General features: G+C 39.2%; 1 pseudogene; it reads left to right on the top strand.

The window, feature by feature from the left end:
- The window catches only part of LOC110652463 (probable terpene synthase 12), a 79,156-nt pseudogene that overhangs the window by 60,314 nt on the left and 3,647 nt on the right, over positions 1-15,195 (top strand).

Below are 15,195 nucleotides of genomic sequence, written 5' to 3'. Positions count from 1 at the left end.
TCCACTTCTATTCCTTTCTCACTCACTATAAATCCCAACAGCTTTCCTGATCTTGCCCTAAACACACATTTAGCTGGGTTCAGCTTTAGTTGATACTTTCTGAGCCTTTTGAATACTTTTCTTAATACCCGTACATGGCTTTCAGTCCCTCTGGATTTAATGACCGTGTCATCCACATAAGCTTCCACTTCTCTGTGCATTATGTCATAGAATAATGTGACCATAAGGCGTTGGTAAGTTGCCCCTGCATTCTTTAGCCCAAAAGGCATCACCACGTCATAAAAGACTCCCCACTGGCTGATAAAGGCAGTCTTTTCTTTATCGTCTTTGTCCATCAAAATCTTATTATGCCCTAAGGCTCCGTCTATAAATGAACATCTCCCCTAATCCTGTAGCATTGTCCACTAGCACATCTATATGTGGGAGGGGAAAATCAAATTTCAAACTTGCCTTATTAAGGTCCCTTTATTCAACACATACCCTTACCCTACCATCCTTCTTCATTACGAGGATGACATTAGCTACACACTCAAGGTATTTTATCACTTCTAGGAATCTAGCATCGTATTGCTTTCTAACTTCATCTCTGACCTTGAACAGTGTGTTAGTGTTCATTCTCCTCAATTTTTGTTTAACTGGGATTGTCCCAAGAATTAAGGAAATTTTATGTGTGACTATTTGGGGATCCAGTCCCGGCATATTTTCGTAACCCTAAGCGAATACGTTGATGAATTCTGCAATTAAATCATGTCTTTTAATTCTTCGTTATTCACTATTTTGAGTTCCTTTTGATTTTCCTCTGTCCCCAAATTTAAGGTACTCATTTCATCTCCATAGGGTACCAGAGTGGGTTCATTCGCTTCCTCCTGCTCTTTCATAGACTCTTCTTTGGAATCATTTGTGTCAATGGTGATTATGGGACTCTCAAAGTTAACACAAGCAATTTCAGAGTTGATTGGATTATTATGGCTGGGCTGGGTTGGTCAATGGTCTTGAAGAAATGAAAATGGAGTATATTAAAGAATAGATTTTAACAATGAACTTTTAAAAGAAAATATTGGACACATAGCTTGGGAAAGTGCATTATTAATTTGTTAATCATTTAATCATAAGAAAATGTCCATTTACAGAATCACACTTGACACCATGGATGGAGTAATAAAGTATTGGTAACAAAATATACTTTACTCAAGATAAAGCATAAGGATATCCTTGGCTTCCCAATTGTCAAGCTCTTGCCCCTCAGCGGTCGGTGAGATCAGCACTTCAGACATAGGATCTAGGTGTAGGACATTGATAGATAGCTCTAAGGGAGATTCTCCATCCTTTTCTATGTTTTCAATGATTGGCCTGGTAAAACATCTGCTATTTTTGGAACGTTTTTCATTATTCTGAGTGATTTGTCAAATCTTCGATCCCTGAGCATGTTCCTCATCCAGAACCTTCCATCAATCAAGGCATCTTCATCATATCCCAACCCAGAGCAACCACTTTTCTTAGTAGCTAACACGGGTTCGATAATTCCTTGCAGGGTAGCACCTAATTCCTTGCCCTCTTCATAGCCATTTCTCAGCGTCACTTTTGCAACCATGGCCATAGCTCCCCCATCTCCCAGGGCAGTTCTTTGCAATTTCAATGCTTGGAATGAACTCTCTACGGATCGTTCAATTGCTTCCATATAAGGAACTGATTGGGGCTTAGTGACTAGCATAGATTCTTCTCCTCTCACCGTGTTGATTTTTTCATTCATGACATATTTGATCCTCTGGTGCGGAGTTGAGGGCACCACATTTGCTGAATGGATCCAAGGTCTTCCTAACAGCATAGTGTATGCTGGTTCAATATCCATTACCCAAAATGTAACATCAAAATTACATGCCCCAATTTAAAGTGGCAAGTTAATGTCTCCTAGTACATCTCTCTTCGTGCCTTCAAATGCCCTCACAATCATGGCACTTCGGTGCACCCCAGATGGGTCTACTTGTAGTCTTGTCAAGGTTATATTAGGCAAGACATTGAGTATCGAGCCATTGTCAATCAAGACTTTAGCAACCATACATCCTTTTACACTTAACTATCATGTGCAGAGCTTTGGTATGCTTCAAGCCAGCCGGGTCTATTTCGTCTTCTGAGAAAGTGACGAAATTGGATACCTAAATTTGTCCAACTATCTTCTCAAATTGCCTTAGTGTGATATCGGAGGTTACAAAGGCCTGGTCCAAAACCCTCTGTAAGGCATGGCGATGCTCTTTTAAGCTCAATATTAATGATAGGAAGGGAATCCGAGCAGGTGTGTTCTTAATTGTTTGATCATGTCATACTCACTCTGCTACATGATTTGTAACAATGGTTCATCTTCCTCTTTCTTTTTACTGGACTCTCCTTTATCTACCACTTCCCCCCCCCCCTTTTCCACATTCACAAGCGACTATTCTGCCTCTACTTTCCCTTTACTTTTCTTTTCATCAGTGCCATAACATCTCCCACTTCTAGTGATAAATTTTACTTCTTGATCTGGTAGGGGTGAGTTATTTATTAGGATAGGTTTTGGTGTTAATTAGAGAGCAGTATCATTGGAGGGGCCTGTGTAGGTCATTTTGAAGTGAGCATGGGAGGTGAAACATGGTTTAGGAGTGGTGATGGGTTGAGTGTAGGTATGGTGGAGGTAAGAGTAGAAGTGTTGCTGGATGCACTTTGTGTAAAAACTTGGAAATTATAATTCCAAGGAGCAATATGAGCATTAGTAACTGGCAGTTGTGGTAGGGTTTGTATGACTGTCAGGGGTGGTACTAATGGTGTTAGCGTGGTAGGTGCAGAAAAAATCATTGCTGGGGCAAAACTTGAGGTGTTTTCACCAAATCTAACTGTATTTACTTCATCTTCTATTTTTGACTTCTGCCAACACCTCAAAATTCTGAGTGATAGCATTCTCAGAATTTCTTCCTTGAATTCACTACAATTTTCTAGCCCATGGTCAACTACTCCATTGTGGTAGGGACATCCTGAACTAGGCCGGTCATTTTTAGAATTGGATCCTTATGGGCTTATATACCCCTCTCATACTGCCATGATGAAAATTTCGTTAAAATATGGAATCAACTGATTCATTTCCAAACTCAAATTCTCATTAACGGGCTCTGCCATGTTTACGCCATTCTCCTTCCTTGAGTCGTGATTGGGTAGTGGGTTTGAAGTGACATTAGGAGTAGAACCATTTTCTTCAATTCTTAACCACCCATTCCTAATTAGGGACTGCACCCTTCCCCGAAGTACTCTACAGTTATCAGTTGAATGTCCCACAGCCCCACCATGATATTAGCATCTGGCGTGGCATCGTACCACCTGAGATATGGCGGCTGGACGAGGTCTAGTGGGATGGGAACTATCTAATTGATACCCAACAAATAATGGTAGATTTCACTGAGTGGGAGAGGTAATGGCAGGTTAGGATTTCTTGATGGTCTTGGGCCAAGTTGAGGAGCAGGTAGTCTGAATGGAGCAAGTTGGGCAGGTGGTCTAGGATTATAAGCAGCTTGGGGTGGATATTGTGGGCAAAGATGAGGATAATTTGGGAATGGGGGAGGAATGTTTGTCACCACTGGGCTTTGGATCGGAGGATACGGGCGAAAATTATTTTGGGGTGATGAGTGAGTTTGCTTGGAAATGGAGTGTACATCCCCTTCTCTCTTTTTCCCAAAGTTCGTAGTCTTTTTAAAAGAGCTTTCCCCTGCTACTTCCTGTAACCTCCCTAACTTGAGATTTGCTTCAATCCTTTCCCCCGTTTGGATAATATCAGAGAAGCTATTGGAAGTGTTCCCAATCATCAAGTTGAAATAGAGGCCTTTAGGATCTCAATGAACAAAGAGTAAAGTTCATTGTCTGTTACAGGAGGATAAACCTCAGCTGCCTTTTCTCTTCATCTCTGGGCATACTCCTTGAAGCTCTCCCTTTCTTTTTGCACTAGGTTTTGGAGGTCTCTCTGTGCAGGGGCGACATTACAATTGAATTTATATTGCTTGAGGAAAGCATCTGCCAAATCCTTCCACGAGCGTAATTTACTCCTATCCAGTTGTATGCACCAATGCAAGGCTACTCCTGAGAGGCTTTCATGAAAGAAATGTACTAAGAGTCTGTCATCTTCCATAAGAGCGGACATCTTGGCTATATAGGTGGCCAAGTGGATGCGAGGGTCAGAGTTTTTACTGTACTTATCGAATTCCTGGACTTTGAACTTTGGTGGTACCACTACATTTAATACTAATCTCAGTGAAGACACATCAACTGAGCCATACATATTCAACCCTTCAATAGCTCTCAGTCTTTCCTCTAGAGCAAATAATTTCTCATTCTCTTTCTCTCTATTTTCTCCCCCTACTGCATAAACTATTCCCCCAGTTGGAAGATTAGTTGTAGGGTAAACTGAAGGAATTGGTGCTGAAGAATGAAATTCAGCATTTTGGACAGCCTAATGGTAGGAGATAGGTAATTCACTACTTGGGAATGTCAGATTGAAGGTGATTGTTGGGTCAGGGATGGGAGTTTGGAAGGCAAAAGAAGTTGAGGTTTGATCGTGAAGCTTTTGGGCATGAGAATCAATTATTGTTGTAAGTGGGGGAATTACTGGTAGATTTGGTTCTAATGCCAGTTGGGTGGTTTTTTTGCTTTGGGACATTTCTCTCATCATTTTCATTAGCAATGAGATCTGTTCCCTTAATTTTGAAACTTGTCCCTGCAAGTTCTGTAATTGTTCTTACTCTTCCATTATCCTCTTCGTTCGAGATCTTGTTAAGTAAGCTCTTCTTGGTATAACTGGTTGCTCAATCGGATTTGCTTTATTGGGCGCAATATTGGTTTCCTATTAAGAAAATGTATTATCAGTTTTATTTCTTAAAATAATTTTATCATGACCAACGTCCTGACTGATTAAAGGAAATTGCGGCAAGTAATTGCCAAAATGGTTTCTGTCGAGGGTGAATCACGTCAATATTTATAATGGCATCATTCGGTAGTCCAACTGTGAATGACGGGGTGTATGAGTGGCTATAATACTTGTTCATATGGTGCATACGTCTTTTGGCATAGCTCTAACAAGGATAAATCCCACGGGAGTTACACTATTCATTCATAAATTTTAAGGTCCCAAAACACGATTCTATTATTCGTAAAGTATACATAGTTTTGTGCTATTGCCTAGGCTCAGGAAGACTCCTTAAAATACAATGACATCTTTTGAGGCACTCATATAATCTTACTTCTTGTTTTGTAGGATTGAACGTTTTCAAAGTATATTCGGATTTTAGCAGTAGCTCTTGTTTCCCTTGTGCTATCATCTTTTCTAACCAGTCAACATTTCCTTGCAGTTCTTGATAGAGGGTGGCTTGCCTGTCCTTTTATTTTCTTTCCTTGGCATATTCCTTCAAGATGTCATTGATTAGTTATGCCTGATCCTTAAGCTCAAGCTTCTTCCTTTTGTTCTCTTGTTTGTATTCTTCCACCAATATCTTATGATATTCCAATTTTTCCCATAACTTGCCATTTTGTATCCCTGCCTCTTTTACTACGCTTTGGAGCAAGGCTTTCGCTTTTTCCCATCGGATTTTCTATCCGTCATATTTTGCCTCTCCTGCCATCATTCCTTCTCTAAGCCTTTTTACCTCCTTTTTCAGAATTTACTGTTGATCTTTTAACTGTTTTATGTGTTCTTTCAGTTACTGGTTCTCAGTGGTTGAACTTTAGAGAGGACTAACCAATCTGGTACTAATTTCTTCTGAGCGGACTTCTTGGTGAGACATGCTACCCTCAGACCGTATCAGTTTGGAAACTTGATACCCCATGCCCCTCTTGTTTCTCCATAGAAGATACTCTTCTATTATACTTGGCCCTTTAAGCGACCGTTCCATCAAGATTACCTTTTCCCAGGATTTGTGCAAGGCTTTCAATTCATCCTCTCTACCAAGTTCATTATAGAAATGAGTTCGATGGAACCTTCAATATTGGGAATGAATTGAGTCGAGCCGAATTGCCTTATTACCATAGCTGGGATGTAACTCGTGTATCCGGTTAGCCTTACCAAAGGTACAAAATGATAATCTCCTATACTGATCAAGATGGGTTGGCCTGTAGTCCACAACTTCCTCTAGCAATAACTGTGACTATTAAAGTTTAGAATCTGCTATTGCCATTGTTGTTCATTCTTTTGACTTATTGCTAACTTCGCCATCTTTTCAATGATAGGCTGATCGGAGTACTAGGTTAAACCCTTAGTTTCCAGTGGACAGACATGGCTGAGGATCCAAAGATACAGCAACTGGAAGCAACATTTGATGACTCCCCTACCCTATTGCCTGCAATATGTCAGAGTCAAAAAAGTATCAGCGAGGATGGCAGGTATTGGATTGACATTTTGTTTCTCTACTGCCCAAAACAAATTTGTGACGTTATGAGTTACAATTCCTAGAGGTCCAGGGAATAAAACCAGTCCTTAAATTCCCAGAGCTAGTGCTGACAAAGCCTTGTCCCATTTCTTACCCTGAATATGCTAGTCCAAATGTTTCTTAATGTAATTCTAAGGCCACCCATGTGAGTTTCCCTTAACGGTTTCTTTTACTTTTGCTTCTTCTGTTGGGACTCCTGTTATGTGCGTGAAATGTTTCCATGTCTATCTATGATCAAGATGGAGATAAATGCGATTTTGAGCTACATAAGGGATCTCCAGCAGCGCCTGATACTCCTTTACCATGGTTGTCGTATCAACATCATTAAAAGAGAATACTCTATAACTGGATTTCCAAGTAGATAACATGGCCTTTAATACAGGAGTTTGTGCTCTGACTCGTGTCAAAGAGGCAATCTTCCCATACTTTTCCTCGAACTTTGCTTGGGCGTTATTGGGCAATGATTTCCAATTGGTTAATAAATCATCAAGACCGGCTCTTTTGATCTCAATTTTACTAGGATCAAATGGAGGCAATGGACGGGCTTCTACTTCTACTTCATCAGTCTGTAAAGATTCCGAGTCATCGATTAATCTGGATCTTTGTTGAGTATTCTGTTTCTGTTTTGAAACCTCTTTGGCTAACTGACTCGAAGATGCCATTTTAAAGTTTTCCTTACCCTCTGCAGACACCAATTTATAATACCTGTAGAGAAAATAAGTCAGCAAAATAGATTCAGGTAATTTTGAATTATACTGCTAGGGCGATAACATTTGTACACCTATCAAAGTAGGAAGGCGTACAGATTATCTTAACAACAAAATTCAAAAAATTACCTTCACATTATGAAAGGAAAACCAAAAGGTAAAAGAAAGAGTGGAGCAAGAATAATTATGTCCCTTTTGTCCTAAAACAAGGAAGCGATAACACTAAGCAAGTACCAACTAATTAGAAGGTTCTACTCTTAAGGGCAGCATACTATGGTCTTTGACTAATGTGATAGTTTAGCTTGAGTTCTAACTTTCTAAAGTTCAAATGTCCCCAAATTAACCCTACTGTAAATAGTAGAGTCTCATTTCATCATTATGATACTAACGAGGAAAATCCACAGATATCACAATAAGCGGAATGAGTTTCAATTTGCGCAGAAGCCTTCACAGATACTAACGGGGTAAAACCCACGGGTACTACTACATGACTCCCTCTTACTTCCAAAAGAGTAAGAAAGCCTGGGTATAGGGCTAAAGTATGTAAGGACATTGTGTAAGTGATCAGTGTGTGAAGAGACATATTTACCTCTTCCTTATTCAGGGGAATTTAAATGAGGATTACTGCAATAAATCAAATAATCAAAACAAACAAAATGGTTAGAAAGAATAGTAATAATCAAAATATTAAGACTTTTGATTTCATAAGTTAAGCCCCATAATTATCAATTTTAATTTATAAGAGCACAAGATTAAATTTACTTTTTGGACTTCTAAATCGGGGTTATTTTGGGTCACGTCTCCAGTGGAGTCGCCAAGCTGTTGCAAGGGTTTTGCGGTCGTCAGACGATTCTCACTAAAGCAGAAAAAGTTAGGAGTCGCCATTTTAATTTTGAGAGAAATTAAAGGAAACCATTTGTAAGAATAAAAACTTATAAAACCACTTCTAAAATAAAGATTCTAGGTTCGGGGTCCGTGTACGTGTGGGAAAGGTGTTAAGTACCCCACCTTGTCCCTCAAAGAGGGCAAGCAGATTTAACGATATTCTCTTTATAATTTAAGATCGATAATTTTGCAGTTAGTATTATGATGTTGGTCCCTGTTGTTGATGAGAGGAACATTTGATATTTCACTATTTTGGGTTGCCCAGGAACACGAGTATATGGGATGACCCTTCAGTGAATTGATGTTGCGTTCGTTTAATTTGTTATGTATTTGTTAAGTTCCTCCCTCGTCAAATTAGGACTTTAATTCTGAAAAGGTGTTATTTGGTCCCTAAAAATTCATAACGAGTGAGGAGGACTCTCGGCTCACACATTATGTACCTCATCATTGGCAATCAAATAACTGAGGGTGCGGTGTGTGTAAAGGATACTTCAAGAAGTGATATGGGTATAGATTTTTATTCCTTTTAATTAAGACTCTAATTCAAAAGGGATGTATTAATTAAAACCTAGAGAATTCTCTTTATTAATAAGAACTCTCAGTTATGAATCTTTAGAGATCAGGAGAGTCCTAATTAAAATATTTGGTCCCTTTATTGATTTTCCAATCTTATAGCTTATCGTACGGGCTTGCCTTGATTTTTTTTTTTTATCTCATAATTTACTTATCCTAGCTAATCTCAGTTTCCAACCTCACAACTCATCCAAACCTTTTACATCGATCTGGAATACATCTATTTTCCTAATTATTTTCCTTATTTATTTAGATCAAAAATTTCTAAGTCGTCACTTTTATCCATACTCCTTATGGTATTTACGGAGGGTTAGCGACCCAAACTTTCACTCTCATATGAAATAAAAAGAATTAAAAGTAATGATAACTATAAGACTTGCGAATGATAGGAGGCCAAAGCTAATATTTATGACACAAGTCAAACTTGATACGACCCTATTATGAAAACTCGGTGTGACAAGGCACTTTAATAATACTCATGTCATGAACACAAACTAGAGATATTTAGAGATTAACAAGTTAAACGCTTACCTATAGAGAGCTAAAACAATGGATGAATCAATATCGATGCTTGGCGAACTCTGGAGCTGCTATAACTGAGATGATGGAGTGACCTTGAGCTGCCGAAGGAGATGACAATGAGGCCTTGCTGACGAACTGTGATTGGGCTTTCAAGATGGTGCACGATTGCTAAGGGTATGGATTGCAAGACCTGTAGCTTTAGTGAAAAGATCCTTTAGAAAACTTGTTTCTAAAGTCTCTAGGAATTTCAAGAGCTTCAGAATGAAGGGCAAGAAAACTATATCGAAATTCAGAGGTTTCCTGACCATAATTGCTATCCCCCACTATAGTATTGCATGCAGGTATTTATAGGGAATGGTTACTCAAAATAGAGGGTCAGGATTCTAGCAGGAAGAGATGGAGGGCTCGAATTTAAAAGGACGTGATCCGACATCTTAGGATTAAAGAGAATCAAGATTGAGGGTCGGGATTTGGTTCAGAATCTCTGTCCTTTCATTCTTTAATCCAACGATCAGGGTTCTTACCTTACAAAATTGATCCAAGGGCTAGGAACAAAAAGTGTTGAATCTGTTATTTACTTTTGATCTGAAGGCCTCAAATCCATCCTTACAATTATGATCAACGATGTAAGTTAAGATGTACTAGGCTGCTTTAACTGTTTGAAATCTAACGATGAAGAGTGCATCCTTACAAATGAAATGGATGGTGAGGGCTAAATTGCACCCAAAATGCTTTAATTTACTCAAATCTAACGGTAGGGGAATTATTCTTATGAATTAAGAGTTATGATTAAAAGTGATTCGACTCCCTGGGCTCTCCAATCTCTATAAGTCATTCCTCGGTCTACCCGACCTCTCATCATGATTGACTGATTTGAGGCTTGTTATTTTGATCTCTATCCACTTTTTTGCATTCAGTCTTTTCTTGCTTCCCGATCTCTTCCTATTCCCTGATTCTTTCCCGTCTTTCCTCTGCTGTCGATCTGTATTGGTCAAAGCAATAAATTCTTCAATTACCGATGAGCCGCTTCGAGTTCTGTAAGCATTAAATGTCAAGGCCCTAAATATATGCGGGAGGGGAGCCTGTCATTTTCACACTTACACTCTTCTCTCTTCGGCTAATTTCCCCATGTGCTACTTCTCCGATTCTAACTTTTTCGATAAGAATTCTCACCATGACGACTGCTTCGATCTTTTTCCGATCATTTTCTTTCCCTATCACCTAAAAATGGATGATGGCGATCAGAGAATTATGAGAGTGTCATACGATGATGTCAAGAGAATCGGACTAATTTACCTATCAGGGTCCAAACTGACCACCATACTGTTTTCCAATCGGTTTGCCGGTATGATCTGTAGATTGATCTCGGATAAGGGGACTGCTAATTTCAATCTTGACTGCCTCTTGAAATTCATTCGGCTCCCAACCATGTCGAGGGCCCAGATTACTTCTCGGTTCTGGTCGATGATATCGGTGATGACACCAAGCTTCCTGTAGTCTTTGCCATAGCTGACGAGAGCTACCCTTCCGATCTCCACGTATCTCTTGAATGACATCTTAGAATCAGGAGCGGTCCGATTTGTAGGAGCAAGATAGGTAGAATGTAGTGTAGGGATATTTGTAATTGCTGATCTTAAGAGATCGACCAAATGATGTAACCTGATCTTTTGGAAATGAAATAAAGTCTTATTTATTTAAAATTGATTCAATTTATTCTTTTTTTTATTATTGCATTGATTATTTTTTCGATCTCTAATGACTGTGTCCGATCTGATCCCTCATCGAATCCCCATCCTACTGGTCCCTTTGGCTCAATATCTTATTCTATCAGATATATAGTTGATCCCCATTAGCCGATCTTACCTGTCTGATCTCCTTGCCATGCTTCTGAAATTTTCCTTTGTTACGTCATGGAAACAATTAGATCTCGTTAACCGATGCATCACCTAGGGCCTCGTGAGCATTTAATGCTCGGACGAGTATAAATAAGAAGGGGGGGGGGGGTTAGCCATTTACGTACTTATTTTGTTTTCTGATTCTCTGCTCACCCCAAATCTCCTTGAAGGCTTTTCTCAACTTCTTGATTTCTTCAGCGCCGATTCATTATCAGGTAGTAGTTTTAATCTTTTTTCGGTCATTTTATCTCCGTTATCTGAAAATGAGTGGCATCGATGATCAAAGAGTTGTAAGCCACCTTTCCATTCACGTTTCTTGGTCTTCTGATGAAGGTGATGAGGCTGAACTGAGTAGGCGACCTGAAGCCATTAAGGCTATCATTCCGACCACTAGTCAGCCTACAGGGCTAAACCAACAACAAGCCTCGATCATAAGGAGAGAGCCTCCCATGGTAGATAAACTCACCTCAGTTCTGGGGATGTTCGATCTCGAGTTAATAAGTTAGGAGTTTGACCTTCCACCCGACTCCTTTGAACTCATTCGATGTCACAAGGACTTTCATGTAGATCACTACTTTGACGAGGTCGATATGATTGTGGTATACAAGGAGCAGTTGAAGGCCGGGTTACAGTTTCCTCTAGAGTCATTTTATAAGGACGTCTTAAAGTATACCCAGGTTTGCATCGCCTAGGTACATCCAAACTCATGGCTAACCCTGGTGGCCTTTAGAGGATTATGCCGAGCTAAAGGACTCAAACCCATGGCGAAGGTCTTCACCGAACTGCACAGGCTTGTTCGATGGAAGGACGACAAGTTCTGGTTTTTTCAGGCAAAACCACGCTGTGGATTGTTCACCAATCTCCCATCTTCGTTCAAAAATTGGAAAGATCGGTTCTTCGTACTTCAAAGCAAAGACCCCCGTGGCTTTGAGGGGATTCCCCAAAGTTGGAATTATTGGGCCGAGAAGCTAGAGAGAAGAGTCGTGCTGACTTATGTCGAAAGCGCCATCGTGAAGGAGCTCAAGAGCCAAGCAAACTCTTGTAAATATTAATGCCTGGATGTGATCATGGCCGAACTCAAGTGGTGGTTGATGAGTGTGATCGCTCACAAGAACATCCAACTGCAACTCTATGATATGGGTCCCAGGACGGATAAAACCTGAATCTTTAATCTCTTAGTCCCTAGCGATCTCACTAATCTCATTTTTCTGTGTAGGTATGGCTGGAAATGAGGTAGCGAGGGAAGCTCAGAAGTAGAATAAAGGGCTCAGCAGGAAGGTATTAGAAATAAAGAGATCTAAAGCTCAAAAGAGAGCTTGAACTAAAGAAAAGAGCTCTGAGGTTCTAATCCAAGATCAATCTATCCCAGAGGGGCAAATCCTTACCGTGGAGCCTCTTGCCCGATCTGAAACTCCTCCCTAACCTCCGATCACTTCGGCTTCAGAGGGTGGATCCTCAGGACAAGGAGCTTTATCTGGACGACCTCTTTCATAAGCCGCTAGCATATTACTCCAGTCGTTGGAGAAGAATAAATAGGTGCAGGGCAATGTTGATTTGGCAAAAGTATTGAGCACCATGATCTATTTCCCTGAGGATCGGACCAGAATGGGCCCTGAAAATATTGATGATCTTTTCAGCCTTTCAATGAGCTTGAGCTCGGAAGCAATGGCATCCCAGCACGTGGTCAGTGAGATAGGTTTATCATATAAAGAGGGAGATGTCAAGGCTATCTCAAGACATGGCATCAATGCAAAACCAACTCTCTGTTATGAATGCCAGGGTCATCGAGCTGGAAGAACAAATGAAGTCTTACGAAGAGAAGGCAGCTCAGCTAGAAAAGGAGCTTGATTATGTCTGAATTAAGTTCTCTAAAGAGATTCAAGTGAAGTATGAGGAGGCTCTAACGAAAGAAGCTAGGGCTTATGTGAAAGCTCATAGTAATCTCCTTGCTGAGCTTGTCAAACGTTATCCCGATGAGGACTTTGCTTGGCTCGAGGAACTTGTTCCGGGTGCTGAAACTGAGAGTGAGGGCGAATAAGAGAGAGAAGGGAGTAAATGTTGAAGATGTAACTGAAGAGCAGGCTAGAGAAGATCCTCCTGCCGAATGACTTATATTTTTTTATTTCCTGGGATGAATTTTAAAGTTCTTTTTTTTTATTAAATCTTGGTAAGATCGAAAAATATTAAATTAAGTATGGATGAGTACTAAATCAACCCCCACTTCGTCGGATAAGCTCGGTTATGGAACTTATGATCGGTTATTAATCATGAAACAACTGTTTAAAGGGATCAGATAAATTTAATCACGAGTGTGAGATCAGAAAGCCTTGTGACAGAGAACCAATTAAAAATTAAATGCATATATAAAAATGATTTGAGAATAGGTCTTAGTCTAAATTTGATGAGTTTGGGACCGCTTATTAAAGATTGGTTAAAACATTAACTAGGTTAAGCACTTGGAACAATTCAGGCGAGGTAACTGATCACAACTCGTCTCGAAATTTGGAATCTTGAACGTGAGGAGATCAAAAAACAAATACAAAATTAGGTGGTCTGAAAGTTAATCAAAACGAGTCGGGGAGATAGGAAAACACTTGGTTTGAGCTCACTTTGAAGTTTATTATTTATCTGGGAGCTTATTAGCTCAAAGAAAATGACCTAGGGTCGAATAACTAGTTGAGATTGGTCAAACACTTACTAAGGGGATCGACATAATTGCAATTATTCGAACTATGATTTTGAAGATTGACCAAAATATAGTGTTTACATCCATCAACTCCCAAGTTTCATTCCTTGAATTACTACAATTTCTTCTTTCATAGCACTGCACCATTCTTCCTTCTCTGCTGCTTCTTCAAATGTTGTTGGATTAGCTACAAATAAGGCTTGAGTAGCCTTATAAATCTCCCATAATGATTTGAATTTTGTTTGAAGTGTTTCTTTGGAAGATGACGTTGAAGAAGAAGAGCTTGATGATGACAAAAGACTTAACAAAAAGGGCTATTGAACATCAGTTTGTGGAGCTTTATTTTCAATTGAGATTTCAAGTTAAACACCATATGAATTCTCATGCTAAGTCTATCTTGCTTATTCTTCGAAAACCACATTCCTGCTAATAATTACTTTGCCAGCAATAGGATTATATAACCTATATGTTTTAGATTGAGAGCAATAACCAATAAAAATACATTTTGTTGAATTATCATCAATTTTACTATGATTATGAGAATTAACCAAAGCTTAAGCAACATAGCCAAAAAAGTTTAAATGGCTTACCCAAGGTTTACTACCACTCCAAGCTACATATGGTGTTTGTTTTAGAACAACCTTTATTGGTGATAAATTCAGCAAATAGATAGTAGTTGCAACACCTTCTACGCAAAACTCATTTGAAAGTTCATTGGCCTTTAACAAGCTCTTTGCCATCTCAACAACAATTTGGTTCTTTTGTTCAGGATGCCATTTTGCTTTTATGTATTTGGAGTAGTCAGCTCTCTATGTATGCCTTACTGTTCATAAAACTAAATAAATTCATGAGACAAAACCTCTCCACCTCTATCTGTATGAAGCACCTTGATGCATCTTCCACTTTGCTTTTCAACAACAGCTTTAAACTTCTTGAAGGTTTGAAATGTTTCTGACTTGTATTGCAAAAAATAAACCCAGCTCATACGAGTATAGTCATCTGTAAACAAGAGAAAATATCTACTACCACCAAACAATTTTGTTTGCATAAGACCACACAAGTTGATTGAACAATCTCAAGACAACTAGACACCCTTCTAGACTTCCCCATTGAATATGGTTTTTTACATTGTTTCCCATATATGCACCCTTCACAAACATCTATTGGCTCAATTTTGGGCAACCCAAACACCATTTCTTTTTGACTCAACAATTTTAGACCTTTTACATTTAAATGCCCATACTACAAATGCCATAATCTTGATTCACTATTATCTTTGACAACAAGTGCATGATTTTCAACACCAGACACTTCAATTGGAAATAACTTATTTGGCATCATATGAACATCAACTATTATCTGATCAGATTTTTCATCTTTAATCACATAAGAGACATCATTAAACAAAATGGAATACCCACTAGCCATAAGTTGCCCAACACTCAACAAGTTTTAAGATAAAACAGGAATAAAATAAACATTGTAAAGAAGCT

The sequence above is a fragment of the Hevea brasiliensis genome, chromosome 7 (assembly GCF_030052815.1).
Source record: "Hevea brasiliensis isolate MT/VB/25A 57/8 chromosome 7, ASM3005281v1, whole genome shotgun sequence".
Taxonomy (NCBI): domain Eukaryota; kingdom Viridiplantae; phylum Streptophyta; class Magnoliopsida; order Malpighiales; family Euphorbiaceae; genus Hevea; species Hevea brasiliensis.
Note: the sequence above shows the minus strand (reverse complement) of the source record. Positions and strands in the feature narration are given on the sequence as shown.